The following is a 5,828-nucleotide window of genomic DNA, read 5'->3' on the forward strand; positions in this document are numbered from 1 at the left end:
ACAATTGCGTTCCACTGCACGGAGCCTCTAGCTCAACTAGACAAGACTAGACAAGACTGCCCTCCAATGATTTTACATGCAGTTTTAAACCGTTTGCAAACAAAGAAATTAGGGCGGTCATATATCGAGGCCCGCCCTAAGCTTCGATAACCAATGGAGGTAGCCACAGCCCCTGAAGGTTGGACCCAACTTCGAGACCGGGGCTTGGCTATAAAGAAAAAGAAACATATACAGAAAACATATTGTGGACCCTCTCCCCGAGGGGAGTTCTCGGCCTTAGCGCTTGATGCTTTCCCTGCCGCGCCCGCGCATCGCCTCTCAAAGGATGAAGCGTTTTTTTTTTTGCTAATTGGCGTGACCACTGACCCACTGGCTCGCCGCAGGAATGACAGACGGCGGAGAACCGCGACGCTTCGGTGCCATCGAGAATGCCAGAAAAAAGAAGGAAAAAAAGCGGCCCATCGCGGAATTCGGGGTGGTTCGCATTCTGCCGCCGTGGGAATGCTGCCTGAGATCAAGCGGCCCCACGTGCTCGTTGTTCGCGCCTCGCATGCTTTCTTGGCTCCAGGTGTCCTCTGCTGTCACAGTGGTGCTGTCAAGCAGCCAGTGCTTCCTGCGCCTTTGCCACTGCTTGCGGGGGTAGGGGGGGGGGGGGCGCAGACCGCAGGCCCGCAGTGACCACAAGCTAAAGGAATAAAAAAGATATGCGCGTTGATGAAGCGCGGCCTTACACGTCCCCCCTAAGATGCTAAATGAGCTTGGAGTCCGCTCATTTACGCAAAACCAAATAAAGGCCGTGGCAACGTGCAACTCAAATTGCAGCCTCACGCAGCCAGAAATAATCAGTTCTACAAACAAACAACAAAAAAGTCGCGGTACTGACAAAAGAACAACACACTTCGTTATAAACTCTTCATAAGTGGAGTTCACAGTACGAGCGTCAGCGTGCCACCGTCCTTGCACATGGTTCCGGTCACACACCACTGTTCACATCACAAAGTGCAGCGAGTGAACGGGAACATTCAAGCCTGCCTGAGGGGTCATGGCTCAATTATTGCTTTGCGCTTTTCCTCAGCTGGTGTTGGGGACGCGAGATAAAGCGTCGGCGTTGCCGTTGCAGGCGCCTCGCCTGTGCGTTACAACCACATTGTAGCGCTGTAAGGCCAGTGCCCACCTTGCTAGTTTCGCGCCATGATGCGTGCTCGCCGTCAGATAAGCGAGAGGATTGTGATCGGAGACCACGTTAATCTGTGCACCAAACACCCAGTGGTCAAATTTCTTAAGCGACCAAATTATGGCAAATGCCTCGCGCTCGATTGTTGACCAGCGGGTCTGAGTTGGCGTGAACCTGTGGCTGGCGAAGGCGATCGGTTCCTCTCGCCCCGCCTCTCCCATCTGTTCCAAGCAAGCTCCGGCCGCGACATCGGATGCATCCGTGAACAGCCAATACGGCTTCCGGATATCGGGAGTGCTTAGCGCTGCCGCGTCGCAAAGCGACTCCTTTAGCTTATTAAAAGCCTGCTGCGCTTCCAGAGTCCAAGGAATCGCGTTTGGTACCCCTCGCTTCGTTAAGGACGTGATTGCGCGGCGACCTCAGCGTAGTTCTGGACATACTCGCGGTAGTAGCCACATAGCCCCAGCAGGCTTCGCAGCTGCTTTTTTTGTGGTGGGCGGCGCGAGGTCCTGAGTAGCGGCTAGCTTCTCGGGGTCTGGCCCGTGGTTGCCACCTCCCACTACGTGACCTAAGTACCTAATCTGTGCCTGTGCGATTTGGCACTTCTCCGGGCTCACCTTAAGTTTTGCTTCGCGGAGTAAGCCAAACACAATGGTCAGATGCTTCAGATGTTCCTCCCACGACGTTGAGAAAATAGCAATGTCATCGAGATACGCCGCAGCGTAGGCCTGATGCCTGGGCAACAGCGTATTCATCATTCGTTGGAAAGTGGCAGCCGCATTTTTTAGCCCAAATGGCATGACGCGTCAAGCGTACTGCCCTTCGTGGGTCACGAATGCGGTCAAATGTTGGCTTTCGGGGGCCACTGGTACCTGCCAATAACCTCGTCGCAGGTCTAATAGTGTAATAAACTTCGCGCGGCCTACCCTCATAATTAACTCCTGTGGGGGTGTCATCGGGAATGCATCAGTGCGTGTGGCTGCGCTCAGCGCTCGGTAATCGATGCACATGCGCACTGAGCCGTCCTTCTTCCCCACACAGACCACGGGATGAGCGTAGTCGCTCTCTACGGGATATATGAGACCCAGGTCTAACAACTCGTCAACCTGGCGGCTAACCTCAACCCGTACCCGTCTGGTACCCGTCTTGTAACTCGATTTTGTGCAGTACCACTTCGGCCGCTCCCGGTGTTTCATCGAACAGGTCAGCGTAACCGGCGAACAGTTTCGCCATTTCAGCGCGCTGCTGAGAGTCCAAATGTGCCAGTTTCTCCTGTTCGATGAAAAAGGAACCCGACTGTGTGGGTGCAGGGCGAGGTGTGCACTCAATTTCTCCGAAATCCGTGTCTTCGTCGAATACGACACCAACGTGGCTAACCCGCGCGTAGTAAGGCCGAAGCCTATTTGCATGCACAAGTGGCGCGGCTCGCGCTCCGGTATCGATCCTGTAGGAGTTTTGCCTTTCCTGCGCGGTTATGGCATATGGGCCGAGCCATTTAGGAGCTAGTTTGTTGTCGCGGTCGGTATCAAACCCGAGAACTTGATCTCCGACGCTGAAAACCTTGTTCCTAGCCTGCCTATTGTACGCCTGCGCGTAGCTCCCCTGTCGTGCGCTTGCCGTTAGCCCCGCTACTGCCGCGGCTATCCCCAGCTGTTCGCGCAGCTGTCTCAAATATTTTGCGGGCTCTTCCCTTAGTGTGCTTGGGAGTGGCTGCTCACCCGTCCAAGTGCTCTGCAAAATGGCCAGCGGCCCCGTAGGATTTTTGCCGTAAAGTAGTCGGAATGGGGCAGCCCCTGTGGTGTCATGGGGTACCTCCCTGTACGCCCAAAGCACAAATGGGATGAGCCTGTCCCAGTTTCTCGGGTCTTTCTCTATTACATGAAAAAGCATGTTTTTGAGGACGTGGTTCCACCGTTATGCTGTTCCGTTGCTCTCGGGATGTTCTGGAGTCGAAAAACGGGGCGCGCATCCCAATCTTGCTAACATCTCCCTTGTCAGCTGTGCTGTGAAGTTAGTTCCCTGGTCTGAGCATATAACTTCCGGGATACCGGTGCGGCTAAAGATTGCGAGTAGGGCGTCGCATGTTGCTCTCGCGGTTAGTGAACGCAGACAAACCACTTCGGGCCACCGCATGCACAAATCAACCAGGCAAAGAGCGTACCTATGGCCCCGGCCTGAGGGCATGTCAATCGGCCCGATGATGTCGACGTTTACTACTTGAAAAGGGTGGTCGGGTCTAGTGAGTGGTGTGATAGGCACCCTGTCTTTAAGCCGCCTATCTGACCTGATCTGACAAGCGTGACACGTCTTGCATCGCTGTGCCACATCTGCCTCTAAACCGGGCCAAAAAAAACTATACTTAATTCTCGCTCTCGTCTTTCTTGGGCCCAAATGTCCTCCCCTGAGAGATTCTTGGGCTAGTGAAAGCACTTCTTCCCATCTGCTGAGGGGCAGCACAAGCTGCTTGACTTTTGCGCCTGCGATGGAGTCCCGGTGGTATAAAAGACCGTCCGAGATGAACATGCCCCCTTTTCCCGATTTTGCGTCCTCCCAAGATTTTCTAAGGCTTTCATCGGACAGCTGGGCCGAACGGAACTTCTCTCGCTGCTTTGAGGACGCGTCCTCGTCGTCACGCATTAAGCACTGGTCTTCAATCGGGTACTCGTCGCGGCCCGCTTTATGCTGTTCGCCCGATGCCTCGCTCGACTCATCGTTTTCCTGTTCGTCCGCCTGGAAATGGTTCGCGTGGACCTCGCCCGTCGTTGGGGTCAGCTCGTAGCTCTTCTCGGCCACGGAGAAGGACACGCTAGCGGTGTCAGCCGCAACGTGGCTCTTGCTCTGGGCAAGCGCCGCGCCGCGGCTGTCGGTCTGCGCTAGCAGCTCCCAGTCCTCCCGCGATAGCAAGCAGTCTGCACCCTCCGCGAGATTGCCTGTAAGTGCACAGACGATATGTACGGTCTCCGGTCGCGCTACAAGTGTGGGGCACCGCTTCAGACTGACCGGGAGGGTAACTAGTTTTGCCTCTATTGTTTCGCCAAAGGCGGAAACAAGCTCAATATTGCTCGAAGGCTCCTGGGATACGCTGGGCACGAGGCTTTCTCTGACTACAGTAATCTCTCGGCCGGTGTCTATCATTGCAGTTGCCGGCACTCCGGCGCATTCGATCTGAACCTGCTGTAGCTTTGATTGCCGTGCTTGGTCGGACGACCCTGGGGCATTTATTTCTGCTACCAAAGTCCTGTGCGGGTTGACTGAGGCTAGGGTTTCGGCTGTCTCTACACTGGCTACCACTACTCTCTGTGTCCGGGCACGCTTATCGGTTTTCTGCGCATTGTGAGCGGCTCGTGGGCAGTCCTTTCCGCGATGGCCTACTGAGTGGCACACGAAACACTGCACGTGTCGTCTGTTGTCGCTGGTCGCAGGTTGCGTAGGAGTCTTTTCTTTCTCGGAGTGGAGTGTGTGACCGTTTGTCGCACCGCGCGCCCCTTTCCCTTAGCCCGCTCGAATGTCTGCAGCATCCGTGACATCTCGTCCGGTTTTACCCATTTCTCTCCCTCGCGGAGGCGCACGTATTCTAAGCCCTCGGTGCTTAGGCTCGCTTTCATCCTATCGGCCACTACGAGAGCCACCACGTCTTCCTTGCTGTCTGCATCCCTCGAGCGCAGGTAGTACTGGAAGTAAGTTTTTACGCGAGAGGCAAATTGAGCCCATGTTTCCTCCTTGCGCTTTGCGGCGCGCTCGAACCGGTCTAGGTACTCAGCGGGGGTGAGTTTTTGCTCGTTTAAAACGGCTTTCTTCACTAAGTCGTAGTCACCGCACTCATCGTCCTTGAGTCCACGAAGCAAGTACCGCACACGCTCGCTCAGTGCTGGCATTATCAAATGTACGCGGCTATTTTCTGGCACATCGTACGTTGTGAATAATCTTTCTACCTCGTCAAACCACAGCGGTACATCCGCGTCACACGGTAACTGCAGCCCTTTTAGGACCTTGGCACATTGGGATACTGGGTCGAGGCCTGTTCGCTGTTGGTCGTCAGGTACCAGCATTAAGGGAGTCTGTCTGCCACCTATCGTTCCTATGCCAAGTTTCCCCAACTCGATGCGTTCGCGAGATTCGATTTTAAGCTTTTCGAGCTGAAAATCTAGTTCCATGCGTCGGATCTCTGCGGCATCAGACCTTGTCCCTGGAGTTATTTTCCGTCTCGTTTCCGCTACCGGCTCCTTCGTCGCCCCATCTAATGCTGCCCCGGCCGACATCGCGTCTTCCTGCGAAATATCACTTGAAAGGTCGTCCTCCTCAAATACATTCTGCTCCGACGCACTCTCCTCTGCCCCTCTGTCAGCTGAGCTCGCCATCATGCTCCGCGTCTGCACCATACACCCGTTTACGCTTGAGCCATAACCACCTCAAAGAGACGTAAGTAATCCCGCTCACCCGTGCTGCTGTCGTTAGTAGGTGCCGTTTTTTCTCCAAACTCGTCCGGAGCCGAAGGGTGAACGCCGCTTTGGGGTCGGTGAGCCGGGGTACCTTTTCAGCTTGGCTGGTGCCGGAGATCGATTCCTTCTGGTCCTTATGGGTGGCTACCACGTGCTGGGCGTTGCCGAGTGCCTGGACACTGCTGGGCCTGCGGGTGGTGTCAGCTCGAGGCTGA

General features: G+C 55.2%; 1 pseudogene; it reads right to left on the reverse strand.

Annotated features, from left to right (window-relative positions):
* Window positions 1-1,071: 1,071 nt before the first annotated feature.
* Window positions 1,072-5,532, reverse strand: LOC144128294 (uncharacterized; annotated as a pseudogene).
* Window positions 5,533-5,828: the final 296 nt, after the last annotated feature.

Source organism: Amblyomma americanum, chromosome 1 (assembly GCF_052857255.1).
Source record: "Amblyomma americanum isolate KBUSLIRL-KWMA chromosome 1, ASM5285725v1, whole genome shotgun sequence".
NCBI classification, from domain to species: domain Eukaryota; kingdom Metazoa; phylum Arthropoda; class Arachnida; order Ixodida; family Ixodidae; genus Amblyomma; species Amblyomma americanum.